General features: G+C 39.7%; 1 protein-coding gene across 3 annotated transcripts in view; it reads right to left on the minus strand.

The window, feature by feature from the left end:
* FCHSD2 (FCH and double SH3 domains 2) overlaps window positions 1-14,380 on the minus strand; it is a 136,906-nt gene that overhangs the window by 74,194 nt on the left and 48,332 nt on the right. The gene's annotated exons all lie outside the window — the stretch shown is intronic.

Consider the following 14,380-nt stretch of genomic DNA (forward strand, 5'->3'; position numbering starts at 1 on the left):
CGGCAGCAGCGGCTCAGTATTGGGGTATCAGGTGCAGTAATAGGGACACATACGGCAGCAGCGGCTCAGTATTGGGGTATCAGGAGCAGTAATAGGGACACATACGGCAGCAGCGGCTCAGTATTGGGGTATCAGCAGGATGAGGAGTTTGTGCAGGTTGGGAATAGATGATGATGGGGCTGGAATATGAGAAGTGAAATATGTCTGTTGTAATCTCTGCAGCTGAGTCCTGGGTGGAAGAAGTCGCCATGTCGGTCTGGGCCATATGGAAAAGACGGGAAAAGTGAACGATTCCATCAGAAAGAACGTCAGCGGTAAGTCACCATCTGTAACTGTGCTGTAATCACTTGTATGCTTTGTAGGACTGGTATCTACCCCTATATAGTCACAATATGGTGGTAATATCAGTATTGGTCTTGTGGAGATGTTTTTTTTGTTGTTGAAGCAGGATCATCTGATGAGGGTCTCCTACGTCCACTATTAGGGTGCATCACCATAGTTGTAATCAAAGGTTAGGGGCCCACTCAGATGTCTCGCCCCCCCTGGGCTGAACCCCTAGCTACGCCTCTGCTACCACAGCATCTTGCAGCGGCATGCTATTCCATCCGGTTTGCGTTTAGTTGGACCATCATTTATTTTTCAACAGGACAATGACCCCAAACACATCTCCAGGCTGTGTAAGGGCTATTTGACCAAGGAGGAGAGTGATGGGGTGCTACGCCAGATGACCTGGCCTCCACAGTCACCAGACCTGAACCCAATCGAGATGGTTTGGGGTGAGCTGGACCGCAGAATGAAGGCAAAAGGGCCAACAAGTGCTAAGCATCTCTGGGAACTCCTTCAAGATTGTTGGAAAACCATTCCCAGTGACTACCTTCTTGAAGCTCATCAAGAGAATGCCAAGAGTGTGCAAAGCAGTCATCAAAGCAAAAGGTGGCTACTTTGAAGAACCTACAATATAAGACATAATGTCAGTTGTTTCACACTTTTTTGTTAAGAATATAATTCCACATGTTTATTCATAGTTTTGATGCCTTCAGTGTGAATTTACAATGTTCATAGTCATGAAAATACAGAAAAATCTATAAATGAGAAGGTGTGTCCAAACTTTTGGTCTGTACTGTATTACTTGCAAAAAATAAACAAACCCAGGAAATCTTAAAGAAAAAACATAAAAAGAATAATATCAACTACGGTAGTTTATTATTCCAGAATGTATTTTTTGCTATCGTCTCTCTGCCTATTCACCGTATATATAACACATGAATCAAGTATTGAACACGTCACCTATATTAGAAATAAATATATTTCTAAAGGTGCCATTGACCTGAAATTCTCACCAGATGTCGGTAACAACCCATCCAATCCCCACAGGCAAAGAAACAATCATAGATGTCCATAACTATGTGTAACCATGAGAAATGACACAGGGAAGAAGTATTGAACAAGCTTACTGAAATGTAATTGATACTTCGTACAAAAGCCTTTGTTGGGTGTTGAAGCTTCAAGACGCCTCCTGTATGGAGAAACTAGTCGCAGGCATTGCTCAGCTGTGATTTTGGCCCATTCTTCCACACAAACACTTCACGTTCTGAAGTTTCCCGCGGTTCCTTCTGTACATTTTCCCTTGGATTCAGGTCCGATGATCGGCTCGGCCATTCTAGCAGATTTATTTTATGTTCTCTGAAACCAATTGAGAGTTTCCGTGGCTGTGTGTTTAGGATCATCGTCTACTGAAATGTCCTCCCTTGCTTCAACTTAACCTAGTAAGTGGCAGATTTTATCAAGAATATCTAGGTACATTTGTCCATTCATCCTTCCTTCAAATCATATGAAATTTACTAGTGAAGTATGCTAAAAAACAGCCTCACACCATGATGTTCCCACCTCCACACTGCACTGTTGGTATGGTGTTTTTGGGTGATATGCGGTGCCTTTTGGACTCCAAACATGGTGTGTATTATGGCATCCAAAGAATACAGGCCATGGAGGTGGAGTGGAGAGAATGCATACAGGTCTCAGAGGATGAATGCATTACTTATTGTTTTTTTTTTTAAACAATTGCACCTGCTGATTCCAGGTCTTTCTGTAGCTCTCCACAAATGGTTCTTGGCTCAGACAACTCTTCTGATAATTCTTTTCAGTCCTCTGTCTAAAATCTTGCAGGGAGCGCCAGGTCATGGCCGATTAATGGTGAAATGTTGTTCTTTCCACATCCAGCTTATGACCTCAGCAGTGCTCACTGGAGTCTTCAATAGTTTAGAAATCCTTCTGTAACTAATGCCATCACTATGTTTTGCAACAATAAGGTCGCGAAGGTCTTGAGACAGCTCACTGGTTTTCCCCATCATGACATGCTTCTTGTGTGGCATCTTTGTATTGAAACACCTTTCTATAGGTCATCAGGTGAACCAACTGATATCATTTGTCACCAAGTAGCAGGATTGCTTTCTAATTACCGACAGCTTTCATTCGGTGTCAGGACTTTCCGAGATTTTTGCTCTCCTCTCTTCGTGCGTTTAATGCTTTTTCCCTGTATCATTTCCCATTATTACACATATATTTATGAACATCTACGGTGATTTCTTTCCTATGTGGATTGTGGCTGTTGTCATTGTAAGCTGAGAATATCATGACAGCAGCACCTTCAGAAATAGATTTCCTTAGAAAATTGGTGACGTGTTCAATACTTATTTTTCCTTCTGTATAAATACTGGACTTGTATTTGTGACATTGTGTTTCGGGATTGTGTCTAGTTATCGGATTTAAAAATCGATTTATAGAATTTGCCAATAATGTAAATATCTTTTTAGATATCAATCATTTTCCATCTCTTCAGCAAGTCCCTGTTTTATCTTAGCGGACTTTAACCCTTACAGGACTGCTTGGAAGAGGGGGGAGTTTTTGGTGTAAATGATTGTTGCATTATTAGACTCATAAAATTACAGTAGATGAAAGTATAAAAAGAAAAAAAAAAAAAAGGAAAAAAAACTAAAGATGAGCAGAAATATTAATATTTTGATGACAGTGGCGACAACGTAACATCTTCTTACCTAAAAACGTGAGCGCAAAATTAAAAATATCACCAACAATGAGCACAAGTCCTGGGCCCCGTACAGACCCTGTAATGGTATTCCCAATATTGCCACTACTAGAGCATGTGCTGTTCAGGGGACTAGGAAAGCTGGGTGACTTTTGTAATGCTGGTGATACAGGTTGTGACTCAGCTTTCCTTACTTTCCCAGAATGGCTATGGTTCCAGTGACAGATCGCCCACTCCCCAACCAGCGTATAACTGGAGAATTAGCCGCTTTCTACTGGTGATACTGGTCACCACCCAACTTTCCCAGAAATGTTCTGCACATTCACAGCCTGCTGAGGTCAGCACAGCGAAGAACGTCTATTAATAGGTTGGCCGGCCTGGGATTGCACAACGCCTCTTGGCATCGGAGCAAAGTTCTCATGGTGTTCGGTTATCGACGTCACACGAGGAAAAAGAGACCGCCAAAGCCAACTTCTAGGGAATAAAGATTCCACCGAGCAGAAACCCAACGCTGCTTGTTACATCCAGATTCCAGTAAGAAAGTCAGATCCTGGCAGAAGATCTCAGTCAAGGAGCTCCGAACACTGAACCCTGCGGTGCCCTGTGTCACTATCAGCATGTTACCAAGAGGGAGCCGAGGAATTTACAGCATGTTGTGAGATCCTGGTGTGTGCGTGTTATGTATGACAAGAGCGTGTGCAAATGTAATACTGCCCCTACGTGCAAGAATATAACTACTGTAATACTGCCCCTATGTACAAGAATATAACTACTATAATACTGCCCCTATGTACAAGAATATAACTACTATAATACTGCCCCTATGTACAAGAATATAACTACTATAATACTGCTCCTATGTACAAGAATATAACTAATATAATACTGCTCCTATGTACAAGAATATAACTACTATAATACTGCTCCTATGTACAAGAATATAACTACTATAATACTGCTCCTATGTACAAGAATATAACTACTATAATACTGCCCCTACGTACAAGAATATAACTACTATAATACTGCCCCTACGTGCAAGAATATAACTACTATAATACTGCCCCTATATACAAGAATATAACTACTATAATACTGCCCCCTATGTACAAGAATATAACTACTATAATACTGCTCCTATGTACAAGAATATAACTACTATAATACTGCCCCCTATGTACAAGAATATAACCACTATAATACTACTCCTATGTACAAAAATATAACTACTATAATACTGCTCCTATGTACAAGAATATAACTACTATAACACTGCCCCTATGTACAAGAATATAACTACTATAATACTGCTCCTATGTACAAGAATATAACTACTATAATACTGCTCCTATGTTCAAGAATATAACTACTATAATACTGCCCCTATGTACAAGAATATAACTACTATAATACTGCCCCTATGTACAAGAATATAACTACTATAATACTGCCCCTATGTACAAGAATATAACTACTATAATACTGCTCTTATGTACAGGAATATAACTACTATAATACTGCCCCTATGTACAAGAATATAACTACTATAATACTGCCCCTATGTACAAGAATATAACTACTATAATACTGCTCCTATGTACAAGAATATAACTACTATAATACTGCTCCTATATACAAGAATATAACTACTATAATACTGCCCCCTATGTACAAGAATATAACTACTATAATACTGCTCCTATGTACAAGAATATAACTACTATAATACTGCCCCCTATGTACAAGAATATAACCACTATAATACTGCTCCTATGTACAAAAATATAACTACTATAATACTGCTCCTATGTACAAGAATATAACTACTATAACACTGCCCCTATGTACAAGAATATAACTACTATAATACTGCTCCTATGTACAAGAATATAACTACTATAATACTGCTCCTATGTTCAAGAATATAACTACTATAATACTGCCCCTATGTACAAGAATATAACTACTATAATACTGCCCCTATGTACAAGAATATAACTACTATAATACTGCCTCTATGTACAAGAATATAACTACTATAATACTGCTCCTACGTGCAAGAATATAACTACTATAATACTGCCCCTACGTACAAGAATATAACTACTATAATACTGCCCCCTATGTACCAGAATATAACTACTATAATACTGCCCCCTATGTACAAGAATATAACTACTATAATACTGCCCCCTATGTACAAGAATATAACTACTATAATACTGCCCCTATGTACAAGAATATAACTACTATAATACTGCTCCTATGTACAAGAATATAACTACTATAATACTGCTCCTATGTACAAGAATATAACTACTATAATACTGCCCCTATGTACAAGAATATAACTACTATAATACTGCTCCTATGTACAAGAATATAACTACTATAGTACTGCCCCTATGTACAAGAATATAACTACTATAATACTGCTCCTATGTACAAGAATATAACTACTATAACACTGCCCCTATGTACAAGAATATAACTACTATAATACTGCTCCTATGTACAAGAATATAACTACTATAATACTGCTCCTATGTTCAAGAATATAACTACTATAATACTGCCCCTATGTACAAGAATATAACTACTATAATACTGCCCCTATGTACAAGAATATAACTACTATAATACTGCCTCTATGTACAAGAATATAACTACTATAATACTGCTCCTACGTGCAAGAATATAACTACTATAATACTGCCCCTACGTACAAGAATATAACTACTATAATACTGCCCCCTATGTACAAGAATATAACTACTATAATACTGCCCCCTATGTACAGGAATATAACTACTATAATACTGCTCCCATGTACAAGAATATAACTACTATAATACTGCCCCTATATACAAGAATATAACTACTATAATACTGCTCCCTATGTACAAGAATATAACTGCTATAATACTGCCCTATGTACAAAAGTATAACTACTATAATACTGCCCCCTATGTACAAGAATATAACTACTATAATACTGCCCCTATGTACAAGAATATAACTACTATAATACTGCTCCTATGTACAAGAATATAACTACTATAATACTGCCCCTATGTACAAGAATATAACTACTATAATACTGCTCCTATGTACAAGAATATAACTACTATAATACTGCCCCCTATGTACAAGAATATAACTACTATAATACTGCCCCCTATGTACAGGAATATAACTACTATAATACTGCTCCCATGTACAAGAATATAACTACTATAATACTGCCCCTATATACAAGAATATAACTACTATAATACTGCCCCTACGTACAAGAATATAACTACTATAATACTGCCCCCTATGTACAGGAATATAACTACTATAATACTGACCCTATGTACAAGAATATAACTACTATAATACTGCTCTATGTACAAGAATATAACTGCTATAATACTGCCCTATGTACAAAAGTATAACTACTATAATACTGCCCTATGTACAAGAGTATAACTACTATAATACTGCCCCTATGTACAAGAATATAACTACTATAATACTGCCCCTATGTACAAGAATATTTTTTTTTTCAGTGAAGATGGGGTGCAGAGTGCACATTAATGAGAAAAAAAATAGTATTTAGAATTTACCAAATGGCTGCAATGAAACCGAGTGAAGACTGTAAAGGGGTGTGAATACTTTCGGCCCCCGCTGTATGCCCTTGGCTGCGCTCGCCCCCGTACACATGAGCTCAGGTATTGTGCCGGCTCGGACCTGATGCCAGGCACTTATGAATGGCGCCTTCACTGCCCGCTGACCTACAGCCTTCATCCTATGGAAACATTCCTGAGGCTCGGCAGCGCACTGGCTGCTCTGTGTCCCCGGCACACTCCTGGGTGGAGGCAGGATGCAGCCGCTCGCTCAGCACAAGGCCTGAGTGTGCCGGAGACAAGCCGAGCACTGTCAGCCGGGCGGTCCGTGCCCACCAGCCATTATCCTCGCTCGGCTCCACGCTTCCCATCATCTCGGAGGTTCTGTCATCCAAATATCTGCTGGAAAAATGGAGCTTTTGTGTCACCGTGACTAATACATACGAGTGACGTAAAGCGGGGAGCGGCCGCAGCACAGGCAGTGTCCAGAGGGGGCGCTCTACCCCGACAATACACAGATACATTGTATCACATGTCAGTGGATATAAATGTGTCCAGATTTATCAGCGGTGTCACACAGGCGCCGCTCATCTCTCACCGCGGCCCGGACAGCGCCGCCGCCTTCTGCCAGGAAAGGTCATATGAAGAGGAGATTTCTGCAGAAAAAGAGGCACTACAACTTCCAGCATGACCTTAGAGATGCAAGGTGTTAGAACATGCTGGGGGTTGTAGTTCTCAGATAACTGATGTTTCCTCCAGAGTAATACAGGACTGCAGGATCTGACTACACAGGGCTTTGTTTGTAGTCTGTTACCATGGAGACACAGAGGTGTGCATGGAAGCTGTGAACACAAAACGGTAGTAGAATTTACATTTAGTGGATCCTTCACTAAGTGCCACATTAGGCCGCCATCCATAGATGCAGTGATGCAGCAAGAAGCAGCAGTGGCATGAGGTTCTGCAGCCAAGAAATCAGCAGAACTCATTTTTGCAGCTTTGGTAGTGACTAGAGCATAAGAGGAGATACAGCTCGATTTCAGAGCAGAAATTGATCTGCTAACGTTAGACAGAGATCAGAACAGTCCGTGATGCTAATAGGTGACAATGCAGTAACATGATTTGTGGCAATGCTGCAAATAAGGTTCTTAAAGAGACAGTACAAAATAATACCTTTCTTCCAAAGAGTTAAAACAATTCTTAGAAGTAATAAATGCTTGAACAGTAGGGCTGTTACTCGATATCGGCGCAGATCTTTTTATCCGTCCCTGGATTACACACCTTTACACAAACATAGGCCAGGCAAACAGTTTACATTGTTACATCATTTATTACCAGCTCAATGACATGGGAACTTGATGGTTCCCAGCAGCGCCCAGTAACATTCAACCATTCCAAAAATCCCGACACAGAATATGCTTCAGCTGCAACAATGTAACACCTAACAGGCTCCTCCCCCTAGGGGGTAACCATGCATGCTCTATAAGGGGTGGCCGGGCTTTTCCTTACATGGAGCATTAACCTCAACAGCCCTCTTAAATTAGTAAAATGGCTGATATTAATAAACTATCGCACAGCAAATAGAGAGAAATTATATTTTAGGGTTACTGTCCCTTTAAGAATAGAACTTTAAAGGGTTTTTAGTACCAATTTAACTAAACAGGAGTGTAAACTTTGGAATGTAGTAAGTATCCTAATTATGTAGATTATATAATGGAGTATTTCTCTTTAATATACAGTAACTTCATATATTTGTATTTAAAGGGAAAGGCACATAGGTCAAAATTCTTATTAGTGAATGTTAATACTAGATTCTTGATTATGTTCGTTACATCTTAAACCAAGGAGTGATGTCCCTTTAAATGGCATCTCCATCCCCTCCACCTCCCGGGACTAAAGGCCAAGAATGACCCAGCAGATCCAAAAGCAGGAGCAGATTCTGGCTCTGCCGAGCTGTTGCCTTTGGCCGAGATGAAACATTCCAGCGCTGAAGAAAACAGCGTCCAAAGAGAACACAGAAATAAAAAGGACTAAACTGCGACTTGAGGCCTCTAATGACCCCCAATGAAAGGTTAAAGGGTAAAAAAAACAAAAAACGGCCATATTGAGAATGTCTTGCCCTTTAAATCTTAAAGAGAACTTGTAACTGGGTCAAAGGTGTTCCTAATTTATTCCTGCTGCTCCAAGTATTCTGTTTATTTTTTTTCCATTTTTTAATCCACCATACGGTTCCAGAAATAGGAGCATTCTTTTTAAGTGGTTAACAATGGGGCGTGGCTCACAAGCTAATTATGCAGAACAACCTACAGACCCGCCCCTGAGGATCCCGTGAGCAAAGGCCATGTAAATATCAAGGCCCATATCTCTGGAACCGTATGGCGGATTTACAAAAAATAAAGATCAACATGCTCAGGGGAACAGGGGGAATAAAATAAGAGCAAAAACTGCCCACTTGTTCCCTGGTTACAGGTCCCCTTTAAAGGAATATTGCCATGTCATAAGGTGGTTGCATACTGTCAGCTTCAGTTCACGATTGGTGGGGCTCTGACTACTGTGACCTCACAATCCCGAGAAAGTAGTCAGAGTGCCGATACAGACCTGCACCCCCCCGTCCATGGTATGTCCTGCACAGAGGCGCCCCGGACCAAACAGGAAAGACGCCACCGAGATTTATCAGAACCGCAGGCTCTAAACTCTCAGGATCGTGAAACCCCAGAGGTCGGGTCCCCACAATCATAAAGGGATGACTGAGCCCAGTGATTTGCCAGTATTTTGAGAGCCCTTTAAGTCGAGGTCCAGAAATCATTCATTTCACATGACCCCTCTCTCCCCCAATAACACCGGAGTTCCCAGATGCCCCCACTGTTCTCTACCGGCCCGCGCTGTATCTGCAGCTCAGACGCATGGGATTCTGTGCAGGCGTCCTGCGCAGAGAGAACGGTGGAACCACGCGGGCGTCTCACAGGATGAAATGCACAAGAGAACGAACCGGTGACAAAACGATGGAATGGAGTCATAGGGGGCAAGATCATCAGTCAGGTCTATTTAGCGGTTAAAACCCCCCAAACATATAGACCCATATAGTTTGAAATGGTGAAATTGTGTTCTACCGACAGCCACCACTAGAGGGAGCTCACTGCGTAGAGTGATATTAAGGTTAGTGTAGACAAACTGCTCCCTCTAGTGGTGGCTCCCGGCAGACAGAACAGAAGAGAATTTCAAGCTCAGTTTCAGAGAAACGGGGATACGACCACTATTAAAAATTTTGACCGTATTAATGAGGAAATTCAGGTAGGGCTTTTCATAAATAAAAATGGAATTGCAGTGGGGTCTCCAGAGGACCATCCTGTTTCCAGAATAAATGACCGTCCTATATACCGATCTCACACTAAATATAGCAGGATGGAGAGAATAACGGAAGAAGTTTCCTAACATACGCCGAGTGTGACGCATCCAACAAGAAACAACATTCCTGCCTCCATTAAATATTTACATCCACATGAGGCCTCCGAGCCGGGAATTATAGGTAATGACAGGGAGCGTGCTGTCCGCTATAACAGGAGCTTATGTTCTCACCGACGCTCCTGACAACCGTTCAGGGCGACATCCTGCCACGAGAGTTGTCATATCCAACCCCAAGAGGACGACCTGGCCAGAATGGCAGACGAGCCAACAGGGGGTTTTATTTACCTTTTCTTTTTGGGATTTGTGAAAGTGACTATAATTTTGCCATTTCCTAAATAATGTTTTAAAAATGCTTTATGAAAGTTGTAAAACTTTTCATTCTGCATTAGGCTTCATTTCTACGATAAAACTATTAGAAGATAAAACCTAAGTCTCTCCCTTTAATTGTCAGCTAGTGAGTAGAGACTAGCTGCTATCATATAAGCACCTCCGGATATGAGCAGATTCCTACTCTCCTGTCTCCATGTAGCACATGTCGATAAGCAGCAGCATACAGGACAGTATATTGCGATATTGGCCAGTGTAGATGTGAATCCATCTATGGGGTGAGAAAACAATTTACTCGTAAGCAGCAGCATGGTAGGTATTATAAAGCAATACTAATCAGTATAGCTGTGAATCCATCTCCTGGGAGAGAAAACATTTACTAGAAAGCAGAAGAATTACATAGTAATACTAAGCAGTGTAGATGTAAATCCATCTACAGGACGAGAAAATTGAAAGGAGTACCTCCTTTAAATTTTCTAAATGAATTTAAATTTTTCTCACCTATTACGTTGCTACAAGTGTTTTATTAAAATGTGGTTTTTTTTATGTATTTTAGTTATTAAAATATATTTTAATTTATTGAAATGTATATTTATTACAATTTATTTTTATTTATTAATATACATTTTATTTCTTAAAATGTATTTTATTTGGATAAAAAAACTCATTAATAAAACACAGTATTTAACGGTTTGGAATCCTATTAATTATTTCTATTATTAAAATAAACGTGATGATGTTGATTCCTTCTATTTGTCTCCAGAAGAGACGATGCTCGACTACAATGTAACCCATCGGTGAGGATTTCGGAGACGTCTTCGCACCTTCCGTCTGGTAGCACTGCACAGACACACACCGCCTTCCTATAATTTGATATTCAGCATATGTCTCATGTCCGACAGCGGCGGAAAATAACACTTTTTTTTTATGTGAAGACAAACAAACTGTTACATTCACACCAGGAAGAGAAAAATGATTCAGCGAGACGCTGTCAACAGAGTCGAGCAAAAAGATTCTCAGGAACCTGGTCCAGTGGCATCGGCGGAGCTCCAGTGGCATCGGCGCAGCTCCAGTGGCATCGGCGCAGCTCCAGTGGCATCGGCGCAGCTCCAGTGGCATCGGCACAGCTCCAGTGGCATCGGCACAGCTCCAGTGGCATCGGTGCAGGTCCATGGCCACTACACCAGAGTCCTGCAAACCTAATCGCTCAACTCTAACTTACAACCATATTTAATGGTGTCAAAACATAAAATAAAAAAAAATAAAAGCAGTGCCACAATGACGCACTTTAACAGCTAAGAGTAGTGTTACAAAGTATCAATCCTCAGTCCTCCTGGAGGACCCAACACATCTTTCCATCTAAGAAAACAGCGCAATACTGTATTTCACCTGTGACTGAGCTGCAGCAAAATTCAACACTCGATTCTGGGTTTTTCTCACAGATCACAGCTGATCACTGACCAATGCTGATTTATGTGACAGGTAACTGAGCTTTTCCATATAAAATGTTTGCGTGCGATCCACATACACATAATGCATCACTCATCAAACCCGACACTGGCAGGTGACACTGGCACAGATTCCCTGGCACGTAAAGCCGTCTCCTTCTCATAGAGACCGGGGACAATCGCTGCTCTGCTCCTGAACAAAGAAGGAATTTCAGCTCCCTCATAGGTATTCATCCCAGGATGCAGGAAGCAGCTTCCCCTGCTGTGTAGGTCAACAACGCTTCCCTTTATTAAGGACTCGTGCACCAGCTGAAGAACGCCAGCCAGCGCCAATGAATGCAACCGCAGCGCACACAGCTGCCGCTCAGAGGTGGCACCGAGACAAGAACCAAGACCCAGACAAGCCTGAGAGCCATCCCAAAATACAGATGAGGGCATCGTACGGGAGAAGCGCAGGCAGTATTATAGTAGTTATATTCTTGTATATAGGGGCAGTATTATAGGAGTTATATTCTTGTACATAGGGGCAGTATTATAGTAGTTATATTCTTGTACATAGGGGCAGTATTATAGTAGTTATATTCTTGAACATAGGGGCAGTATTATAGTAGTTATATTCCTGTACATAGGGGCAGTATTATAGGAGTTATATTCTTGTACATAGGGGCAGTATTATAGGAGTTATATTCTTGTACATAGGAGCAGTATTATAGTAGTTATATTCTTGTACATAGGGGCAGTATTATAGTAGTTATATTCTTGTACATAGGGGCAGTATTATAGTAGTTATATTCTTGAACATAGGGGCAGTATTATAGTAGTTATATTCCTGTACATAGGGGCAGTATTATAGGAGTTATATTCTTGTACATAGGGGCAGTATTATAGGAGTTATATTCTTGTACATAGGAGCAGTATTATAGTAGTTATATTCTTGTACATAGGGGCAGTATTATAGTAGTTATATTCTTATACATAGGAGCAGTATTATAGTAGTTATATTCTTGTACATAGGAGCAGTATTAGGCTATGTGCACACGTTCAGGATTTCTTGCAGAAAATTCTGGAGAATTCTGGACATTTTCTGCAAGAAATCCGCAAGAAAACCGCGTGCGTTTTTGCCGCGATTTTGCCGCGTTTTTGCCGCGGTTTTGTCGCGTTTTTGCCGCGGTTTTTTCCGGACACTTCCCAATGCATTTTAAGTGGGAAATCCGCAAAAAAAACGCAAAATTAATGAACATGCTGCGTTTTTTACCGCGATGCGTTTTTACCGCGGAAAAAAACGCATCATGTGTACAAAAAGTGCAGTATTCATTAAAAATGATAGGATGCATAATATAAGCAGATTATTTGCAGTTTTATAGCGTTTTTATAGGGAAAAAACGCGAAAAAACCGCGAATAATCTGCAACGTGTGAACACAGCCTTATAGTAGTTATATTCTTGTACATAGGGGAAGTATTATAGTAGTTATATTCTTGTACATAGGGGAAGTATTATAGTAGTTATATTCTTGTACATAGGGGAAGTATTATAGTAGTTATATTCTTGTACATAGGAGCAGTATTATAGTAGTTATATTCTTGTACATAGGAGCAGTATTATAGTAGTTATATTCTTGTACATAGGAGCACTATTATAGTAGTTAAATTCTTGTACATAGGGGCAGTATTATAGTAGTTATATTCTTGTACATAGGGGCAGTATTATAGTAGTTATATTCTTGTACATAGGGGCAGTATTATAGTAGTTATATTCTTCTACATAGGGGCAGTATTATAGTAGTTATATTCTTGTACATAGGAGCAGTATTATAGTAGTTATATTCTTGTACATAGGGCAGTATTATAGTAGTTATATTCTTGTACATAGGGGCAGTATTATAGTAGTTATATTCTTGTACATAGGGGCAGTATTATAGTAGTTATATTCTTGTACATAGGAGCAGTATTATAGTAGTTATATTCTTGTACATAGGAGCAGTATTATAGTAGTTATATTCTTGTACATAGGGGCAGTATTATAGTAGTTATATTCTTGTACATAGGGGCAGTATTATAGTAGTTATATTCTTGTACATAGGGGCAGTATTATAGTAGTTATATTCTTGTACATAGGAGCAGTATTATAGTAGTTATATTCTTGTACATAGGGGCAGTATTATAGTAGTTATATTCTTGTACATAGGGGCAGTATTATAGTAGTTATATTCTTGTACATAGGAGCAGTATTATAGTAGTTATATTCTTGTACATAGGGGCAGTATTATAGTAGTTATATTCTTGTACATAGGGGCAGTATTATAGTAGTTATATTCTTGTACATAGGGGCAGTATTATAGTAGTTATATTATTGTACATAGGAGCAGTATTATAGTAGTTATATTCTGGTACATAGGGGCAGTATTATAGTAGTTATATTCTTGTACATAGGGGCAGTATTATAGTAGTTATATTCTTGTACATAGGGGCAGTATTATAGTAGTTATATTCTTGTACATGGGGGCAGTATTATAGTAGTTATATTCTTATACATAGGAGCAGTATTATA

The sequence above is a fragment of the Ranitomeya variabilis genome, chromosome 3 (assembly GCF_051348905.1).
Source record: "Ranitomeya variabilis isolate aRanVar5 chromosome 3, aRanVar5.hap1, whole genome shotgun sequence".
Classification (NCBI taxonomy): Eukaryota; Metazoa; Chordata; class Amphibia; order Anura; family Dendrobatidae; genus Ranitomeya; species Ranitomeya variabilis.